Below are 23,919 nucleotides of genomic sequence, written 5' to 3'. Positions count from 1 at the left end.
TTAAACGTCCGGCTTTATGGATAAGATTTAGCTAGCCTGATAAAGGTGATTATAATATACAATAAAGCTTGAGTTGTCCCTCTAGAGCAATTGGTTAAACGCCCTAACTTTATGGATAATATTCAGCTAGCCTGATAAAAGTGATTATAATATCTATACAATGATATTAAGATGTCCCTCTAGAGCAATTGGTTAAACGCCCTGACTTTATGGATTCAGCTAGCCAGACAATGGAAAATTTAAATAAGGAGTTTTGGTAAAAATGGACTAAGGGAGTTAAGGAACACCTGTTATAGTCAAATTCACACGAGCACTCAAGAATTTCATATTTAGACCAATATTTCTGCACTACCTTTGTTAAAGGAGCTTACAAAACTTGAACAAATGGAAGATATCTTAGAATCGAAATAGAAGGTCTAGTAATTGATAATGCTAGTTGCATCATTTTGTCCACATCTAATTAAAATGCCAAGCCAAAGAAAAAACAGGTTGCAATAACCGGAAAAATGACATTTTTGATGGCTGAAACCTTAGGTTAACCTAAAGCCAACTCATCCACTCGAATATTTGTCAAAGAGATATAACTTTGAAAGCATTAAAAGAGCTATTGATTATTTGGATTTTCTTTGAACTCATGTTTATAATGATACGATTGCGAACTTGAATTAATAAGCAATATTTTACAGAATTTTTATCTTTTTCCCTCCTAAAACAATAAAAAGAAGAAAACATTTTCAAACAGGACAATCTCAAATATGAAAGGTCTGTAAAGCCAAAGCTCGAGAAGAAAATTGGGCACGATCGATTCCAAGGACCACACTGACAGACAAAGCACGAGACTCCATCCAAGAGATAAAACATAACTCATTCATGTTGCATGCATCTTAGACATACTTAAGAGCATTACATTTATCATTTTTCACATCCATAATTTTTTGCAGCTTTCAGAGTCAAGTTTCGACCTCATGACGAAAGATACTTGATTTGAAAGCTCTTTGAAATATCGATGGTGGTTGCTTGACTCAGCAATGAGAAGCTAAACCTCAACCGACTTGACATATCTACAGATCTCATAATCAATTTCAGATGGGTTCGAGAGCTAATTCAGAACGAATCCAGATCAGCTTAACTCAATAACGAGTAGCATGTTTCCAGTTAACCTTTTCAAGCCAAATTTCAATTCCACGACGAAAGATATCTGGCTGACAGAATTTATCAGTGGGCTTTCCCGTGAAGGGGAGTCATCCGAAAATCATATTACTTGGTTTAGACCCACTCAAAGAAACCACCTGAAGAATTATGACCGGCTTAGACCCGTGAAGGGAAGCCATTTTTTAAAGAAACTATTTGCAGCATAACTTAAGGCAAGAAGGGTTATCTGCCAACAAAAGACCTTCAAGTTCGACTACGCTCAACTCCAAGGCACATTATTTGTAACATAGCTCAAGGCAAAAAGGGATATTTGCCAACAAAATACCTTCGAGTTTGACTACGCTTAGCTCCAAGGGATATCATTTGTAGTATAACTCAAGGCTAGAAGGGTTATCAACCAAGAAAGACCTTTGAGTTCGATTACACTTAGCTCAAAGGCACAACATTTGCAGTATAGCTCAAGGCGAGGAGGGCTATCTGCCAATAAAAGACCTTCGAGTTCGACTACGCTCAGCTCCAAGGCACATCATTTGCAACATAACTCAAGGCTAGAAGGGTCTGCCAACAAAAGACCTTCGAGTTCAATTACACTTAGCTTTGAGGGCACATCATTTACAACATAACTCAAGGCTAGAAGGGTTATCTGTCAACAAACACCTTTGATTTCGATTACACTCAGCTCAAAGGCACATCATTTGTAGTATAGCTCAAGGCTAGAAGGGCTATCTGCCAAAGACCCCCGAGTTTGATTACACTCAGCTTTGAGGGACATCATTTACAATATAACTCAAGGCTAGAAGGGTTATCTTTCATTAAAGACATTCGAGTTCGATTCCATTCAGCTCGATGACACATCAATCACATTACTGTCCGGTTGCAGTTGAGGTTTTCAAGTCAAAAAGAAGACCTGGGTTAGTCGTGCCTTAGTGACAAGAAACCATTTTTCGACAGCATAGCTTAAGTTGAGAAAAGCTATCTGTCAACGAAGAGCTTTCAAGTTTGATTTCATTCAGCTCGAGGGTCTATAAACCACATGGTGGAGCCAAGGAACTACTTTCCAGTCAAATTTTTTACGAGGTCTTTAAACTGAGAAGAAGACCGAATTTGACTACAATTTGGCAACGAGAAGCCACATCCCGATTCAAATCTCGAAATGTGGCTTTAAATCCATATCATTTCAAGATGGACTCGACTTTGCGACGGAGGAGTTATTCGCAACTCAGAGAGTTATTCTTAATTGAACTATCGGAATCAATTTTCAACTCCACCGAACAAAAATTTGTGTCCTTTTATCTTTGTCTTATTTTTTATTCCACGAAAAAGGACAAAGAGGGGTAGCTGTAGACACTCATTTTCGTCCATGTGGCATTTACATGATTTATGTGTTATTATTTATAATATATGTTGTATGTGTATTATATTACATAATATACACATATTATATATTATAATTAGATAACATATATTTTATCACCAGTAATTTATTTTTCATTACATATTGCAGGCCTGAATATTCAGCCTGAAATCATTACAAAGCCAAGCCCAGTACAGCAAACCCACCACGTTGACCCAACACCCAACTACCCAGCAATAGAGACCCGAACCCGCTGGAGCTCCTGGAGCCCGACCCAGTTTGAAAACCTAGGGTTTCAAACTTTTCTCACCCCAGCGTCGCATGGTCAACAGCCCACGCCTCACGCCTACCTCTTTGATTCTTCCGGCGAACGTTACTCCATCACCAACACCACGCGAAGAACAGGCAACCAAGCAACAAATAGAAGAACTTTAGTTCAAATAGGACTCAACGTGTAATCTAAAAATAGTAATTTTTTTGACTATATATACATGCAAATTCAATATGTAAGGGGGACGATTTTGATACGAAATACAAGCAAAGTTACGAGCAAACTATAGTAAAAAAAAAAAACAGAACGATCGAAGTATTTCTTTTCAATATTTTGAGAGGAAACAAAGGTAAAAAGGCTTACCCTTTCCGATTCTTGGCTTGGATGTTGTCTTCTTTGAGTGTACGACCCAACCGCCGATGAAAAGAGGGGGTGGTGGTCGAAACATTTTTCCTAGATCTACGCATTTCCGAGGCGTTTTTGAAAAAACAAACTTTGTTTTCGAGTAGAGGAGAAAAAAACTTTTTAAAAATATTTTTTTTTTCGTGTTTTGCCGCCAATGAACAACGGTCGGTGAGGCAGAGTGTGGCTTATTTCTGAAGAAAGCAGTGGCATGTTCATCTTGTTAATGAATAGATGAGAGAAAACATAAAAGGTGAGGGACTGCGTTTTAAGAAATGAGGAATGGAAATGTTTTAGGCCAAAGGTTAGCCTTTATATGGCCCATAAACCCGACCTGATGACCCGAGCGGATCCCTTAGGGGATCCGCGTGTTTTTGAGGGAAGTGGGTAAATCACCCTTTTGGTCCCCCGTGTTTTTAAAATCATCATTCTGACCCAAAATTCAATTTTCACGTTAAATTCCCCTTTTAATTTGGTCCCAAAATCAAATGTTTCCTTTTTAAATTCAACCCTATATTTTTATTTTCTTCCAGTTTAGTCACTTACACATATTTTATTATTATTATTCTTAGTTTCAATTAATTTCATTTTTTTCCCTGTTTATATTATTTAATATAATATATATATATATATTTTATTTATTATATATTTTATTATTTTTTCTTCTTGATTCGGTTTCATAATTATTTTTATACATGTGTTTGTTTTTTATTCTTCTTTTAGTATTTATCTATTTGTTTTTAAATCTTACACTATATATATATTTATATATATATATATATTACATGGGCCCCCATTTTTGTTTTGTCTGACCAAAGTCTCCCACTTTCGGTGAAGTGATGGGGGTAATTTTTTTTAAATATCTATTAGGTATATTTGTTTTGTACTTATTCTGATATATATATATATATATTATTTATTTATTTATTTTTTTAGTATCCTTATACTCTCATGTCTTTATCATTTCCTTCTTTTATTACTCTTTTATCAATATTTTAGTATTATTATTATTATTTTTCTATTCTACTTATTTTTATACATTTTTACTTTACTTTATTTATTTTTTTCTTTTCTTTTATTTTTATTTTTTTTCTTTAACTTCATCTTATTTTTTTCTCTCGTTTATATTTGTTTTATGTATTTATTTATTTATTTATTATGTATATATTATTATTATTATTATTATTATTATTTCATTTTATTTATTTTATTTATCTTATTCATTTTTTACTTTATTTTTTATTTTCTGTATTTCTTTTTATTTTCTTTATTTCATTGGTTTTCTTTAAATTTCTTTGTTTTATTTATTTTCATTCTTTACTATCTAACGCGTTTATCGACTTTTTAAATGTACTATTTCAAATCGATCAGTGGTATGGATCGTATTTTTACCGTTTAATTTGAACTTTCAATTTTCTTAATTAAAGACAACTGAAAATTACGTAGTACCGAAAGGGCAGTTCAAGGGTGCTAACCCTTCCTTGACTGTAACTGACTCCTGAATCTGACATATCTTTGGTATGACGCAGATCAGGTAAGAACTAAGGTATGAAATCAACCCATTTGTTTTAAAATAAATGATCAATGGCGACTCCAATCCATTTTCCTAAGTCGAAGTCAAATTTCGGGCCCAACCGAAAGACGGTTCCGACAACTGTAGGCCTCAACTAGTTTCAAGTTCGATATTCTATCAATATTCAAATTTTTTACTTTAATATATACCTTTTCGATATTAATTCAAGTTTTATTTTATTTTATTTTCATTTTGAATTGTTATGTTATAACAAAACAATTATTGAAAACTATATTTATGAGAAAAGTACCTTGCCTCTCCCGTGTACTTGGATACACCTCTTGAAGACCCATAGATCTTTCTGTAATAAAGAAATTCCAGTTGATTTCATCAAAGATGGACAATTATATATATCAGTTTGTAATTGATAGGTAAAAATCTAACATTACTAATGAGGCCAAGTACTTCTATTTTGTGAGGGTTTGCATTATTTCAATCTCCTTTTCATAATCTGATAGTTGCAGACATCAAAAAGTGAGCTACATTAGTTGTTTATTTACCAATTTAATTTAGGGTAAATTACATGATTGATCACTGTCATTTATGTTTTGTACACTTTCCCTCACCGAATTCAAAAAACATAAGATTTGACCACTTTCGTTTTTGTTTAATTAAGACGTGGTCACTGCAAGTTAACTGTCACAAGTGAATTTATAAAATCCAAAAAGGTAAATTACACAAATGGTCACTAATATTTGAGTAAGTTTCTATTTTCCCTATTGATGTTTCAAAAATAACAAATTGGTCACTAAAACATCAAATAGGTCCTTGAACAATGGTTTTATATCTAACTTATTATATATAAAATCATTGTTAATTTAAGGCAAAAGGGTATATGAGACCCTCGTACTTTTAAAAAAATCAATGTGGCCCTCGTCATCTTTTTGCACCCAATATGGCCCTCAAACTTAGGAAATAAACTCAATGTGGACCTTTGACCAACAATTTCCGTCATTGACCGTTATGGTGCTAAAGTGGTGGTCCACAATGGTTGGTGATGTGGTAGATAGGGATGGCAAACGGGCGGGTCGGGTGCAGACACCCCCTCTCTCATCCCCATAGCCACCTAATATTTTCCAATTCACCACCCGCCCACCACCCATGATGGGAAAAAATTTTCAAATCCATACCCACCTATGCGGGTACATTCTCAAACCCATCCCCACACCCAATACCCAACTGGAGACGTACCCGGCTAGACCCGCTTGACAGCTAAGGGTGTGTAAAAAAATCTGATCCATTTTTCAATTTTTAGATAATTCGGATAGGGTATCCAAAATTTTTTCTAGATTATCGGATCATATACGGATCGATAAAAAACTATGTTCGGATTATCCAAAAAAAATTGGGCTATATTCGAAGACCAAAGGAGGTTTTCGCGTAAGGCGTGGGCATGGCTTATTCATCCTGAGCTATCGTATAAGAAGTCTGTAGTTAAGGCATGGGAACACCTTACCAGTTTGTACAATCCTAAATTAGGGTTACGAATTTACAAGGGAAAATGAATATCAAATCTAAGTTGTATTGGTTTTGGGCTTTTTTTCAAGATGTTTTTGTTTTTAAATGCATGATTATACAAATTATAATGCATAAATTATTCATAATTTTCAAAATCAGCAGAATGTGTGAATGCACTTAAATTCAGAAGATTACCAAAATCGATAATTCAATATACGTACAAATAATTTGTTTCTTAAAAATCAAAATCAATATACGAATGCTCTTAGATTCAGCAGAATATCAAAATCAAAATAACGGAGTATTGACTATTGGCCTCGTATCTTGAACATAACTAAGAGGATTAGATCTGAAAACCAGAGTATTCACCTTACGACAAATTAAAGCGGCTACAAACAACTTTGATGCAACAAACAAGATTGGGGAAGGTGGTTTTGGATTTGTGTATAAGGTGATATACAACTCTACTACCCGCAAAGGAGACCAGAGTAAAGAAGAGGAAGAAGGCGTACCTGAATGAGCTGGAGATAAGAGTTTGAAACTTAGAGAAGAAGAACTACCGGAATCTTGGCACAGTAACCACCAAGCAAAGCACGAGAGGTTTGAAAGAAAAAAATTGATTCATAAACTTATCCCTAATATTTGGTTAAATTATAAATTATATCTTATTATACAATATTAAGATTTATAAATTAGTCTCTAAAATTATACCTAAATTCATAATGGTCCAAAATTTAATGGATATTTAGTGGGCGGGGTGGGCGTATGAGGGGCGGGTAAGGTCTCAAACCCATCACCCGCCCACTACCCGTGACGGGTACCACTTTCTAAATCCACACCCACCCACTACCAACAAAAGTTATACCCATCCCCGCCCCAATTGGAGCGGGTACGGTGCAGAATCCACAAAATTACCCGTTTTCCATCCCTAGTGGCAGATGATGTAGCAAATGGGCTAAATTGATTTTTTGGTCGAGTTCGAGGGTTAAATTAATTTTTTTTAAAGTTTAAGGACTTATTTGATTTTTTAGAAAAAATATTTTAGATTTTAAAATTAAACTATACAAATATAGAAAAATTAAATATTAAAAATATTAAAAAATAAAAATTAGATTACTAATTATATATATATATATATTTAATAATTTTAAAAATTAAATTACTAAGGAAATATGAAAATCCGATCAAATATACTTGCTCGGAATACTTTTTTTTTTAATTATGATACTTCAATTATTTTTAAATCTCAACCTTTAAGTTAAAAAATAATAAATTTAAATACATATAAATACTTATTTTTTTAATTATAATAATAATGTCAAGTAAATTAATATCCAATACTCAAAGAAATAAATGATATTAACCTTATGTTTTTAATTGTTTCCAACCGATTTATATAAATTCTTTTATTTCTTTCGTCCCAATCTTTAAACATTTTATACCCTTTGTACCTTCAGTTTTAGCTGATCATCCATAATCCAAATTATCCAATTTTTCAAAGGAATCAAATTTCTATATTTGTATAGTTCAAATTTAAAATTGAAAATATAAAATGATTTTTTCCTGAAAAATCAAATAAGTTGTTGAACATTAAAAAAACTTAATTTGACCCTCAAACTCGACCAGAAAACCAATTTAGCCCATCTGCCACGTTACCAGCCACTACAGACTGTCACGTCAGCACCGTAATGGTTAACGATAGAAACTATTGGTTCAAAGGGCCAAATTAATATTTTTTTTGAAAAGTACTAGGGCTTCACATACCCTTTTGCTTTAATTTAATATTAAGCAGAGTTAGTTGAGTTTTCCTATAATTTGGGGTAAATTCAAGATAGTATATGTTAACACTCTCAACCATTGACATTGAGTATTCACGCACCTAACATTCATGGTACTCGAATCCGGAACCTCAAGGTACAAAAACAATTTCTTTATCACCAAAGTTTCTTGGTTCATGCGATCAGTTGATATTTAGGCAATCCTATTTGTTAAATGAGACGATGAGATAATATTAGACATACAGGAAAAATGGTGAAAGTGGATGTCTCCCAATACTTAAGTGCAGCTAAATCATAAGCTCTTGCAGCAGCTTCTTCATCATCAAAAGCTCCTAAAAATCCAAGAGGAAGAATATTTACAATTTTGTTTAGTATAAAATTGATGATTTAAAGCAAGTGTGTCGATGATCCCTATGAGCAATTAATAAGAAAAATATGAAATAAGTGGGTACAAATTTTAGGCAGTTCAGATTCTGTTTGCCAACTTATGTGCAAGTAAATAATTAGAGAAAAGCTACTATCTTTAAATTATTGTCTTGAATAACGTACGTATATCTTACAGACGAAATTATTCATACTTCAAATCTTTAGTGAAAATAATACTTATATTTATCACTGATATATTTAATGAAATCTTCAAACCGGATTATGTATAAATAATATATAAAAAATTAATATAAATTTCATTTTAATTTAAATCTTATAAAATATAAACTTTTATTAAAATAATTTTAGTGAGACATTTACTTAAATGGAAGTATTTATAAAATTCCGTCCATTCTTTTGTAATTTTCTGTGAGAGAGATGTGGTAAGGAAACATGATAATTCGTTGTGTCACACCCACAGCTTTTGCTTCAGTTTCATTGGATTACCCGTTCAGTTGGTTTTTTCTTTTTTTTTCCTCTTCGGTTTAGGATATAGTTTTTTTTACAGAAACAATTAATTTTATTAAAATAAAAAATATTCAAATTATAATGAAGATTTACAACTATAATTGTAAACAAAACATATAATAAGAATATTTTTTAGACACAAGAAAACTAGTCACTTAAGATAATATAAGGACTAGGTTAAAAAACATAATCAAATAAACTTGAACAAGAGATAAAAACAAATAGATCTGATTGCATCGGCAATCGAACCTCAAAAGGGAATAAAGTTATTGAAAGACCACCGACATACCACAAATAAGAATCAAGTGATGTGAAAATACTATCCATGAATGCAAATCACATATCCAAATTTGATACGAGAGTCTAAAGCATGGAAGATCATCAAGATATCAAATAAGCATCATCTTTATTAGTCATGACAATGTCAAATCCAGGCATAAAAAATAAATGAAAACAACGATGACTATGAAAAGAGACTAACGACGATTATAAAAAAGAGAAAAAGAAAATAAACATTGGCAGTTTAGATATAGTTATTAATTGAAAATTCTTTTCTATGAAATACATATGTCGTATTTTTTTAATTTCATGTATTTACCATAATTCATGAATATATATTTAGATTTGATTTAAATATATTTATATTTGATATTAAATATATGTATATATTTGTATTTAATACATGAGATAAATGAAAAACCCTAATGTTTGTTTTCTCTTTTTCTCTACTTTGGCCCCGCTATTAGTATTTTTTTTTCATTTTGTATTAGCATCTGGTGGCAACAGTCTTGTAACACCCACAGAACGATGCAGGTGACTCGATCCGAACAGCGTGTCTAGTGTGTTCCCATAAAACCAGTGAAAAGGTACAGATCTTTTGAAAACAGTAGCACTTTAAAATATATTTTTCAAAAGTCATAGTAAAGCCCTTCAACCGAACGCCAATATGCAGTTCCTCAGAACTGCATCCATAAGGACTTACCCTAGGCCCAAAGGGCGTAGGTTCCAACCTAAGGGAGCACCTTGGGTCCATAAGGTCTTACCTTAGCCGAAGCATAGGTGCCCACCTGAGGGGAGTGCCCTTAGGTCTATAAGTTATTACCCAAAAGCACATAGCAATGGTGTCATTCCTAAGGGAGTGCCTTAGGGTCTATAAGGTCTTACCACTAGGCCCATTAGGCCTAGGAGCCTACCCAAGAGTCGCCTTAGGTCCATAAGAAATTACCAGTCGGTGCTGAACCTATACAAGGAATTACCAATAACGACTGAACCTGTCAGTGTCTTCAGTCATACCAGAGTCCCAGAGTACCCCGTATAAAATAATTCATTCAGTAAATAGAGATATCAATAATCTGAGCAGAAATCAGAGATCAGAACATATATCAAAGTTCAAAGTAGAAATCAAAGGTCAAACTTCATTCCAGATAACAGAGCCATACTTTTGAAATCAGAGAAAACATCCATGTGATCAGGGGAACACACTAGAGGTTCCAGTTATTATTCGAAGGTACTTGATAGTCTTATCAGGAAGGGAAACATGGATCTTCAGTATACCAATAGAATATCAGAAATTTGAATCACTATCGAAAGAGTTCATTAGCTGACGGAATCATCAGTTATTCATAACGTGACATATTAGGATCATAAAGTATTCAAATATTTTTCGGAGGCACTGTGTAATCAGAAAGGTATTCAGAATCCTATGCAGCAGAGTTACTTGTGTTTTCATGTATGAAAGGAGTGATTCCCTTAATCATAAAATTAGAGGCATTTTGGGCATTAGGTTCTTGGAGAATTCTTAGTTATTTGAGCTAAAAAGGGAGAAACGAAGATTCAAGGCATTTACAATTTAAGTCGATCTATCTGATATCGAGTTAACTCGAACTGTATAAATCCCAGTAATGATACATGTCAACCGGTCAAATTGTTGCACTTCAAGGGTATTCACTCTTTGATACAGACAACTTTTATCAATTAATCATCTTCAGAATCATCATTGAATGGATCTTAGGGAGTCGAAAAGAAATTCCAATGGTCTTTATTTCATTTCACATTGGCCATTTCACATTGCAACGATATCAGAAAATGTCGACATGCTTGATTCGTGGTTTATAACCCTTAGGGACATTACATCATGTAAGTTCATCAGTGTTTCTAGACTTATCCAATTCATTCACTTAAACTTAATTAATTGAGGGTACATAGGTCATTTAGTAATCAAGTCTATCCAAGTCACTTCGGAGTTTCTAGAGTAATTCGGTTATTTCAGAAATTTGAATACATACAGTACTTCCATTCAGTTTAACTTGGCCATATAATATATTCATTTTACTCTTTAAGGGTATTCTCATCATTTCATTCAATTTTGTCAGTGGCATTACTTCTGATAACTTAGGCTTGAAAGTATTCTAGTTCCTTTAGAGTTCAGAGTATTTTGCTCAATTGATCATTGGAAGTTATTTTCACCACTAGGGGAAGTCTTGGTCCTTTACAGTACTAGGGCATTTTTGTAACTTTACCCATAGGATACTTTTGGTAATTTTATATCCAAATAATTATGGTATTTAACCTTTAAAGAAAATTATCAAAATTTACGGATCTTAAATCCAATTCATTTATTATTGAATCACTGAACTTATTATTATTATTTCCGATTGATCTTCCAGTTTCTTACGCGAGACATAAGAGTCATATTTAGTTACTGACTTTTTATCGTATTCAGATCAAGTTTAGAAATTTTTTACAATATAGATGATAGCAATCATATTCATCCTTGTATCTACTAATTTCCAACATGTTCCATAAAGCATGCATAAGGTAATAATGTATTACCTTGATTTTTGTGCCTCACCGATTGAACATTTAAACTCCATTCGATCACTCTCGAACTTGAATTCAATGTCCAACAATTCCTCGAATATAAAACAACTGAATTTACATTAGAAATAGAACTTAATTGAGAAGCAAACTTGAATCCAAAGACAAAACACTGAGAAACAACTTATCAGGTGCAAATTTGGCAAAATAGACTTCGGATTCAGACTCAGGACATCGAAAAACATAAAATAAGACTTTTAAAATTTTTTGACTTTTCTTGTCAAAGTCAACGGTCTGACCGGTCAATGGTTCAGGTCAAGTTTACTCAGTTCGGGTCAAAATAACCCAGTTCAGATCGGTCCAGACTGACTGGATTGGTTCTAAAAGAAACCAGAGCGGGGGAACGAGCCCCACGAGCACTGCCTGTATGTGGCGGCGCTTGCGGCGGTGACGGGGTTGTAGCGCTGTCTGATTACTCTCTGTTCAAGCACTCACTAATTACAACCAAAAACATATCAAAACCCAGCCAAAAACAATCAGAAATAAAAGAAAAAGGTCGAAACTATTACCCACGCTAGCAATTGACGAAACTAGCGGCGTTGACGCGACCCACCGGTCGGGCTTTGAGTGCACGACGACGAGGAAACTAACGACTGTGAGGCTAGTCGATGTTTGAGGTGGTCAAAATTTATGAAAAATAGTACAATGGTCGGGGTTTACTTCACATCTTCGAACGCCTATTCATGACTAACGACAGCGTGGCTTGACAATCAACTAAAGGGGTTTTGGGCACGTGACAGTAACGAGAAGGGTGGTAAGGGTGGTGTATGACATCGTCGATTGGATGTGGTTTATCGAAGTTTCAATGGTGATCGGTGTTTCGACGAGGCTTCAATCGACGATTCACGACGAGTAACTGGTGGGGTTTTGGTCACAAGAGGTTGCCGGTCACGTTGGTGGCGATGGCGCACGCTGATGATGACCGGATCAGAGTGAAATGAAGAAGGAAGACAGTGGCAGCTATGTTATAATTTAGGGGAAATTGGGGTTGAAATACGGGGGGAATGGGATTCTAGTTTGGTTAACTTAAAAACCCGAAATAAAACAAATAAAATATAAAATTTTATTATTTTAAACCCAAATAGGGGCTAGGCCAGTTGGTAGGGGCATGGTCGGTCATACCCTAGGGCACGGGTTCAAGCTTGGCCAGCCCTCTATCTCACCCATTTTTTTATTTTAGATGACAGATTAGGATGGGTAAATTACAAGATTGGTCCCTAAATTTCTCCAACTTTCAAATTTAGCTCAGAAGTTTTAAAAAAAATTTAGTTTAGTCTGAAAAACAATTAATTAATTTTAAATAAATTTCAAATAAATTTTGGGGTGTGACAAGTCTTGGTACTAATTGTCATCGTCGATATTTCTTTTTGTCTCGTATCTTTATTTTTATTTGTTTTCTAATAACTCTGTCTTCATGGTACGATTTTCTCTACTTTTATAACACCTTTTTCTCTGCCTTTTGGCTTGTTTTTTATTTTTTGTTTCGATCATTTGCCATTTATTTTTTTTAAATATTGGATTTGACGTCGCCGTGACTAATCAAGATTGCATCAATTTGTTATCTCGCTGATGTTATCTCCTTTGGAACCTTGAATTGGATTTGGATACGCAATCTGTGATTGCGTATAGTTATCCCATAATTTTTGGCTCTGATTTGTATTTTTTCAGTGGTGTTTCAGTAGTTTAATCCCCTGTTGTGGTTCGTTTGCGATACAATCATATTTTAATTAAATCATGTTTTTAAAGAAAAATCCGTAAATTACTAAATCAATCCATAAGTATTAAAAAAATTAAATCATCACTACACATGACAAAATGTAAAAACACACCTAAATAAGGAGGACAAAACAATAAATACCCCAAAAATACATAGTATGCATAAAAATGGGTAAATAGCAAATTTGGTCCCTATATGTGACTAACACGCAAAAACATGCTAAACTATAGGGGACTAAACAACAAATATCCCAAAAAATATAAAGCATGCATAAAAATGGATAAATATAAGATTTGGTCCTTACACGTGACTAACATGCAAAAACGTGCTTAAGTTATGGGAACCTAAGCGTGATTTTCCCCTAAAGTTCACCTATAAATCCTACTTTCTTTTTTTTATTTCAACCGAAAAATCTAAAAAATATATAAAATCCTCTGCTCCCTCTCTTCTTTGCTTCACCCGACCCACTGCCGACCGCCCTACCCCTACGCCAACCAATGTTCCAGCCACCGCACACAGCGGTCGGTGTCCTAAACTGAGCCCCAAACTCACCTGTTCACTCCAATCTACATTCCTAGGCCTATATCTAAGGCTGAAACCTCCTAAAAGGCCCCCTAAAGACCCCAAAAGCCTTAACCTTTCGATTTTCGCACGTTCCGGCCGTCGTGAAGACGAACCGACCCTCCAGTTCGACTCCCCTATCTAAGGTAATTATGGATCTACCCTTCCTCTTCTTGTTTTTGTTTTGTGAAAGTGGTGTTTTCTTTTTATATATATTTTTATCCTTATTTCGAAACCAAAAGTAAAATAAAAAAAAGATACCTTGAACTATTCTGATTTTTATTGCTTTCGAAAACCAAAAAGGGGAGACCCCTCCTTTACAACCGTGTTCAGATGTTATAACCCTGGTTTTTTTACATTTTTTTCAAAAACAAATTAACATCATTACATGCTTGCGTGTTGATTTGGATGCTTGCTGCAGAGATGTGGAGTGGCGTGTTAGAGCAGCAACGCTACTGGCGCGTGGTTGGTTAAAACGGCAGTGGCAGGACTAGGGTGCAGACCTAATCAAGGGTGATCGGGGCCATTGGATCTCTCCCAGATCCAATGAATGTGATTGTGCGGCGACAGCTGACTGGGAACCCTAGGGTTTCAAATCTTAGGTGTTCTGGGTTAGTTCATTAGGCTCAGGTTTGGGCTTTGATTTTCTGTTGGGCTTCGGTACTGGGCCTGGTTGTAAAGGGGTTGGGTCATTTGGGCCTTGATTTGTAATTTGGGCCCATTTGGGTTTTATTGTGACCTGAAAACAAAATAATAATAATAATATTATTATTATTATTATTATTATTAAAAACCCAGACAAAACGGGTGTCTACAGCTGCCCTCTTTGCGCATGCTTTTGTTATCAAGAATAGGGTAAAGATAAAAAGACAACATGTTTTTGTCCGGTTCCATCTTGATATTGTCTTAAGTGAGTCTGACAGATGACCCAAAGGGTTTAATCATTATGCTCGAAAGACTTACTGATGGTCTGAAGAACATACTAAGTTAGAAACTTTGGAAATCGCTTTCTTACTTTACAAAATATCACATGAAAACATCTTGCCCAAAAGTCTTATAATGGCCCGAAAGACTTATCATCTTGCTCGAAAGACTAACAGATGGCCCGAATGACTTACTAATTTTGAAAATAGTTTACTAGGTAAGAAACTTTGGAAATCATTTTCTTACTTTTCAAAAATTTCAATTTTCAGATTTAAATGATAAACTTTGGAAATCATTTTCTCATATTTCGAAAAACATGTGAAAACATCCTGCCCGAAGGTCTTCTAGACGGCCCAAAGGTCTTATCATCTTGCTCGAAAAGACTTATAGATGACCCGAAGGATTTAATCATTATGCTCGAAAGACTTATTGATGGCCCGAATGACATACCAATTTTGGAAATTGTTTACTTGGTAAGAAACTTTTGAAATCGTTTTCTTACTTTTCAAAAATTTCAATTTTCAGATTTACATGAGAAACTTTGGAAATCGTTTTCTCATATTTTTTGAAAAACATGTGAAAACATCTTGCCTGAAGGTCTTATGGATGGCCCAAATGACTTATCATCTTGCTCGAGATGACCCGATGGATTTAATCATCATGCTCGAAAGACTTACTGATGACCCGAAAGACTTACCAATTTTGGAAATAGTTTACTTGGTAAGAAACTTTGGAAATTGCTTTCTTACTTTTTAAAAATTTCAATTTTCAAATTTAAGTGAGAAACTTTGGAAATCATTTTCTCATTTTTTTTTTCTCGAAAAACATGTTAAAACATCCTGCCCGAAGGCTTATAGATGACCCTAAGGATTTAATTATCATGCTCCAAAGACTTATTGATGGCCCAAAGGACTTACTAAGTAAGAAACTTTAGAAATTGGTTTCTTACTTTTTCGAAAAATATGTGAAAACATCCTACCTGAAAGTCTTATAGATGAGCCGAAGGACTTATCCTCTTGATCGAAAGGCTTATAGATGACCCGAAAGATTTAATCATCATGCTCAAAAGAATTACTGATGGCCCGAAGTAGTTACCAATTTTGGAAATTGTTTTCTTACTTTTCAAAAATTTCAATTTTCAGATTTAAATAAGAAACTTTAGAAATCATTTTCTCATTTTTTCGAAAAACATGTGAAAACATCCTGTCCGAAGGTCTTATGTATGGCCCGAAGGACTTATCATCTTGCTCTAAAGACTTATAGATGACCTGAAGGATTTGATCATCATGCACGAAAGACTTACTGATGACCCGAAGGACTTATCATCTTGCTCTAAAGACTTATAGATGACCTGAAGGATTTGATCATCATGCACGAAAGACTTACTGATGACCCGAAGGACTTACCAATTTTGGAATTAGTTTACTAGGTAAGAAACTTTGGAAATTGTTTTCTCATTTTTTTCGAAAACATGTGAAAACATCCTGCCCAAAGGACTTATCATCTTTCTCGAAAGGCTTATAGATGACCCCGAAGGATTTAATCATCATGCTCGAAAGACTTATTGATCGCCCGAAGGACTTACTAAGTAAGAAACTTTGGAAATCGTTTTCTTACTTTTTAGCTTATAAAAACAACTTAATGGCCGGGTAACATGCCCACATCAAAGTAATGCTTCCTCGGTGGATTGGGCCCAACCTGGTCTTCAGGTTTTGCCTCCCTAAACATGATTCCCTGCATTCAAGGTTTGAATTATAGCTTCCACTTATTGGGATTTTGATATCAATAATCTTCTCTTTTCTTTGAAAGATCTGTAAAATCCATACGTTTATGTGTGAAATGTGAATGCATTTTCTTTTATGCAAATGATGTTTTCATGCATACATAAATGTTGATTCAATTTTCCTTTGACCCCAAACTGGAGAACTAGGTCTTCTTCCACTTGATCATTATTCTCTAGGGTTTACTTAGATATCAGTGTAGCAACTTATGATTTTAAGCTTGTATTTTTAGAAGAGGCATCTGATTATCTTATTTCTTTGTGTCTTTTTTTCATCTTATATCTATGCATCTTCTTTACCTCTTATCTGTAATAAAATTTCAAAAGAAATGTTTCTTGAGTTCTTGTTGTGGTCAGGAATATAAACTTAATTCCCTTTTCTATCCTTGACTCAATTCCGCTATCAGAGTTATTTTTCTAGTACTCTACCGTTAATTGATGCTCGATTGATTTTCTTTACAATGTAAGCTCTGCTCAAATTCATGGTCTTTCCTCGTCACTCCAAGCTGTGAGGCTCATTCTCAATGTATTTTCGGTCTGTACATTGTTATCTGAACATGATATGAGTTTTTGGTAATTACCCAAACTGGGTATTTTCATAACTCATCCCTATTTGGGTGCCAAAATTTCATCCTTAACAGGTCTCACTCTTGCATTATTGCCATGAGCTAGGATATGTGCCTCTTTCAAATTAGGCGATCATCTGCTTCTTGATAGGTTACCAACAACGTCACAAGGAAGTGTTACAAGTTCTATCCTCCAGTCCTTCTGATTTCTCGAACTATTTGCTTTCAAGATTGTGGAATGCTTGATTATTCTGGCATCGTTTATTCATTTTCTCCAATAGAGGCAAAATGGGCCTCACCCGCTTCAATGACCTTTTGCATTTGAGATTATCCTATTTGAAAATATTTGTCTCCTTTCTTTTATTTTATAAATCAAAGAACGAAAGAATGTTGTAAAGTACTACCCCTTAATTCAGGATCACAATTGAATCAAATCATAAACATGAGTTCACATAATATCAAAAGAATCAACAACTCTTTTAATATTTTCAAAGTTATAGCTCTTTGACAAATGTCAAAATTGATAGGTTGGCTTCAGGTTGACTTTCTATTTTCTGAGGTTTCAGTAATCAAAGATTTCATTTCTTTCTCAATCCTTGTGAACATTATAACATGCCCCTCTTTCTTGGCTTGGTATTTTAATCGGATACAGAAAAAATGACGCAACTAACATAATCAATTATTAGACTTTCTAGAACACTTCTATTTCGGTTGTCTGAAATCTTCCATTTGTTCAATATTCATATACTTCCTTAGCAGAAGTAGTGCAGAGACATCAATCTAAATATAAAATTCATGTGTGCTTGTGTGAGGTCGACTATAACAGGTGTTCCTCAACTCCCTAAGTCTATTTTACTAAAACTCATTATTAGATAAATTTGATTTAATTTGTCATTCTTTGGTTCGCTGAATTCAACTTTATTGTATATATATTATAATCCCCTTTATCGGGCTTGCTGAAGGGTTCATCTCATCAGAAAGTCTTCAACTTGACAATCGCAGTGTAGCAAACACCAAACTGGCAAGTACCCAAGCAATGTAATGGTTTGACTGCAATTTATTCATAAAGTCATGTCTTTTTATTTTCCTCTATAACCAATTGCTTTAGTAGAATAGCTCAGCTTTATTGTATAATCTATAATAATAATAATTTCTTAACTTTTGGAGTATTCAGATTTAGAATTTATTAAGCTCGTCGAGAAGAACCTGATATAGTCTATGTGTCCTTGATGATAAAAAATCCTATATTTAGAGTTCAGTTCCCAAACAACTAACTTATACTAAATTCATCAACTCCACCATTCCATTTGTGATGATTAGGATCATCACTGAACGTCCTCAACAGAAGTGTAGTCTAGTCAGTTTTGCAATGTTATACATAAGAAATGCCTCATGTTGTCCGCTCCTAAACATACCTGAATTCCAAGCCTCTTGATCATTTTCTCATGATAGGAGAAGGCTATATTGGTCCCTGCAAGAGAAGGGTATGGTGTTCGAGTGTATCTTATGGGTTAAGGTCACGGGTACTTATTTTATCAGCTTTCAATGTTGTCACTTTATCAAAGATCCATAATTTTAATTCAATTGATATTCATAGAACTGCAATATTGCAAATTTGATTCAATGCTCACCATTATTAAAGTAGCATAAGTTCTCTTAAATATCCTTACAAAAAAGTTGAGAAAGGAAAAAAAACAAATTCAAATAAAATGCTGCAAATGGAAAAAAGCTTTATGATGGATGAAATGATTTATTCCTAATTAGGATGCTGATCGCTTGTAAATGTATATGCTAAGGAAAACAATTTTGTGCAAGTATACACAGTCAAATCAAGTAATATAGGGTAAGTGAGTTACGTCTCCCCAAGGATTGGTCGATTATTTTAAGCTTCACCACAACCAGAACTAGATTTCACAAGCTAATTCCTGGAATCTTGTCAAACTAGAAAACTATTGGTAATAAAGCAAAATAAGCAAATATTATAAAGTAGGTTGTAGAAAAGTTTGGTCGAGACAAAATAAATATGCAAAATTATCGAATTAAAATAAAGCAAAGGTAAACGTTGATTCAAATATATTCAAAACAACCTCACATATTCAGACTCATCACAGAGCACTCATGCTAATCTTTTGTTATGACAAGCAATTATTCTAAGTCCATAATGAATTATTATGATATGTCTAAACTGTCCGATAGGATTACTAAGTATTCTTAGACGGTTGTTATTGCAATATTACTCAACATTAACTACAACCCTTGGTTTGTCAGACTATTGTTGTAGCAATACCTCTCAGCGTAAACTATAATCGTTGTATATCATACACTAGCGTCTATCCCTTTTAGTCGATTGAAACCCTCTCCTTATCTCTAAGGTAGACAAGTTAGAATATAACCATCCCAGATCTATTCAATTGTTCAAGTAGATCTATTAATTCTCTTGAACCTAAGAATCAATATCTAGACAAATGGAAATCTCTCGATGCTCTTACAATGTCAAGACGTGATTCACCAAGACCCCAGGAAATCTCTTGAAGCTCTTAGAGTGTCAATGCAAAATATTATAACAATGAACAAAACATTTATGAGAAAAATCATAATTCATCATTCATAAAACAAAAAATAATTGTTTAGGCAAAACAAAGATTAACACCAAGTAAGACAAAATAATTGTTATAAAAAAGTATACCAAAGTATTATCATTTTAATACAACCCCAAACACATAAAAAAAGTAAGAACAAAGGAAGAACAACTCCCAAAACGAGGGGCTCTGTCATAACAATTTTGATCATCACCACGCCTGCCCTGGCGGCCAGCCTATCTTGAGGCCTGACCGCCGCTCTGCTATAGTCTGGCTATGTAGGACACCAAGGATGGTCGGTTGGTAAACGGTGGGAAAGTACTGTAGTTGCTCGCTCACGCTTCAGTTAAAGCTCTTCTCTTCTTTTGCTTTTGGCGGTTGTGGCTGAGTATTTATAAGGAAGATCTCCTAGGGTTTCGCGTAAGTGGAGATTCCCTAAATACACGTTATTGTATTGTCCAGGCTAAAAGGAAAGGTGACTGGCTGTTATCAGAATCTTGAGGGCTTACTTGTACATGAGGAAAGTCGTATAGCTGGCATGCGACATAGGCAATTTGTAGTATCCGCTCCAAACTTTCAAGATAAACCTTGCCTTGGCGAGATAAATATGCTCCTCACTTTCTTTATCATCTCTATTCCACTGGCCCTTGCGAATTACTTTGTCGCGATTGAAATGTTCTTTCTTAGTAAATTTCCTACACCTATACAATCCACACAAACCCTTTCTCCTCGGCAGTATCAGTCAAACCAAATAAATTTTGCCAAAGCAAAACTTAGCCACCACAAACAAATATAACCTAAATGAAACTAAATGCAACTAATATGTTGTGCATACTTTGTTTAGAAGATTAATAACTTAAATAAAAAGACTATAAATATAGTCTTTTTATAGAGTTATCACACCCCCAAACTTAAGCTATTGCTTGTCCTCAAGCAATGGACAGTGGCTAGAATATAAATTAAGATTGCCATGGCAAAACAATATTAAGAAAATCATGTGGATTGAAATTTTATCCCTCAGCAAAAGTTTGGCCTCAACATGTTTAACTGTTCTATCAGTTAAGTACCTTCCCTAGTCAGGATCATTTGCTATTGTGTATGCGTGATTGTAATCAGTCTATGCATTAAAGTAATTAGAAAACTTCAAGTAAGTGCTTCTGGTTTGTCAAGGTGTCAAATTATTTGTCACGCTTAGTTTCCATTCCTAGTTATTTGTCAACTTTTTTTTGGGAGTCTGCTCATCACACCTACCCTCCTACACTCTAGGTGAAATGGAGCATACCTTCCACCCCTAATCTAGTGAGGTAGGGTCATCTTGTGACTACTTTCATTTACTCATATGCCTCGACAACTCTTAATTTTTTATGGAGTTTTCTGGTTATGCCATTACATAGAGGAGTGTCTCTTTTATTTTTCAGGTTTTAAATACTAGGGAGTTCGACCTTAACCTTAAAATTTTTTGATGTCTCGGCAAGCAGAGAGCTCTTTCCTAAAAATTTTACTGATTACCTTAAGTAGAGACAACCTACAATCGTGTATATAATTTTTCAAAGAATCAGGCCTAGGGTTGGTTCTCTTCTTTCGACAGTCTTAAAAATAATTCTGGCCTAGGAAATCAAATTATGCATTCATCATCGGGCATCCCTAATACATTCCAAACAATAGGCTTAATATACTTATATCATGACAATAAAAAATTTTTAACCAGCTATCATTAATTGCTTTTTAACAAAGTGTGTTACAATACCTCCCCCAAACTTGAGGGATGCATTATCCTCAATGCATGAAAAACTAAACTACATGTATCTATACGCAAATGCTAAAAAAAATTAAAATACGGTCTTACTGTGGTAGTGTGGCTTGACTAGATGCACGCATTCTGCGTTGTTTTGGAGGGGGACTCTCTGATCCCGAATCTACTACTGTAATCGTCGAGGGGGATGGATGAAGAACATGACCCGCCATTCGCTTAATGTGTTGCTTAGGGCTCGGGGCTTGTGTTGGTGTTTGTTGGTCTTCAGATGGGGTGGGTTGTGCATGAACTAAAGTTTTGCTTTGAACTATTTCAGGAACTGGCGTTGCTTGACGGACGGGGGACTATACTAGTGCTTGCTCAGGTTGAGTTGGGGCTAGAGTGAAGTCTTCATTGGCAAAGAAATCAGGCAGAATCTCTTGAGTGCTTTCAGAAGTGGAGAAGGAGGAGCTGAGGAATTCATCTTTATCGATGTGACCTTCCTCTGGTATGGGCGAGACATGAGTGGCCAGTGGGGGATAGTCTATGGGTACTTCTGGGGGAACATTCTATGTCGAGGCATTGAATGTACTGCCACCAGTAGTGTGTTTCAGGATGACATTGGGGAAGGGCGGCAGGTCTTCGTTTGTCATTGGGAGCAGTTTCTTGAAAAAGGCGTTGAGTTATGCACCCCGTGCCTTGATGTACCCAAAGAAAATCTCCATGTGATCTCCAAATGCTCGATCTTCTCATGAGTTTCTCGTGTGTACGTGACCACTGCTGCCATTCTGGCCACGGTAACAGATTTTGCTCCTCTCTCCAGACCAACATGCGAGGCATTGTCATCAAAGCTCATTAACTCTATAACTTTCTTCTTGGTGATTCCCTCCTTGGATTTGATGAAATCCTTAAATGGTTCATCGGGGACCTTATTTTTCCTGCACAGAGCAGTTATCAAGTTAGGAAATAAGAAATTACCTTGGTTTCTTTTGGCGCATTCATGGATATGCTGGAATATAAGTTCTCCAATGTTGATCGCTTGCCCATATATTATCGAATGTAATAGTATCCGTCTTTTCACTAGCACAGTCGCGTTATGGGAGGTTGACATTAGCTTGCCCTTGAGAAAGTGATTCCACAATTTCACCACCTATTTAAGGGCTCGACGATCGACCCATTTCCTCGTTAGCATATTTTCCTCGAATTTAGCCCACCCGAAACAAAGGTCTTCGAGTACTCCACTGTAAGTCTCTTGGTCTCCCTCAGCCACAAACCTCTTATGCTGATCATCTACTTCCCCAACTTGAAATATCTGTTGAGTGTTGAAGGGGAAAATCGAAGGAGTTTCCCTCTGACATAAACGGTGTGCTAGGATGGGTCTTCAAGATGGGAGTAAAATTCTCTGACCATCGCTGGTGCTACGAATTTAGGTGGCGAGCAAACTTCTCCAAGTTGTGTTTTCAAACCACATCCACCACTTCCGGTCTGAATGGTTCTTCATTTTCCGATGGAAAAAATGAAACCATCCTCCAAATACACTTGCTATTTTTAGAGGTTTTTAAATCGTGCTTCGGCTGTCTGGAAACACTCAAAGCCTGGTGTTGGGGCTGGGTTTTTCTTCGATATGGCCATGATATTCGTTGGTACAATGTGTTTTGTGGCGACGATAGGGAAAATTTTTAAGGAAAAAAGTTTTTTTTTGAAGGAGAAAAAGTGATGGACGATGATGAAGATGGAGTTGAAGTTGTTTTTTTGGAAAGTTAATGGGTGGTTTCTTCGAGGCAATTTGTTCAAAACGAGAGGGCAAAAGATATGGCATTGAATGCTCAATATTTTATTGGACGTAAAGTGGGGGAAAATAGTTTCCCTCCTTACAATTGCCGCTAAAACCTCTTTTGCTCTAAGGTTTCTTTTCCTTTCATGCGTACGTTCTCACCCCATGCTGCCACGTGTACCTTGCATGCCTACAATAAATAAAAAGAATAAAGTAAAACATATACTTAGTGTATAAAACAACTTAACTTATTTATGTACAAAATTCAGATTTTTGTTGCCTATGCAAAGAATTTTATTCAGGTAAGTAAGGCAAACTCTTGGACATCATATGCTATTGATGACAGTTTATCGCACATGACTGGTGCTCCTTTGTATTCCTTTAGTCTCTACCCGTTTACTTTGAAAATGGATCAATCGTCTCGGTTCTTGATTTTTATTACTCTATTGTCATGGACTTGATGTACGATGAACGGTCCTGATCATCGGGATTTTAGCTTGCCTAGGAATAATTTGAGTCGTGAATTA

General features: G+C 35.1%; 1 pseudogene; it reads right to left on the bottom strand.

Moving 5' to 3' along the window:
• LOC120162845 overlaps positions 1-21,851 on the bottom strand; it is a 28,842-nt pseudogene extending 6,991 nt beyond the window's left edge.
• Positions 21,852-23,919: the final 2,068 nt, after the last annotated feature.

The sequence above is a fragment of the Hibiscus syriacus genome, unplaced genomic scaffold (assembly GCF_006381635.1).
Source record: "Hibiscus syriacus cultivar Baekdansim isolate YM2019G1 unplaced genomic scaffold, ASM638163v2 tig00111409_pilon, whole genome shotgun sequence".
NCBI lineage: Eukaryota > Viridiplantae > Streptophyta > Magnoliopsida > Malvales > Malvaceae > Hibiscus > Hibiscus syriacus.
Note: the sequence above shows the minus strand (reverse complement) of the source record. Positions and strands in the feature narration are given on the sequence as shown.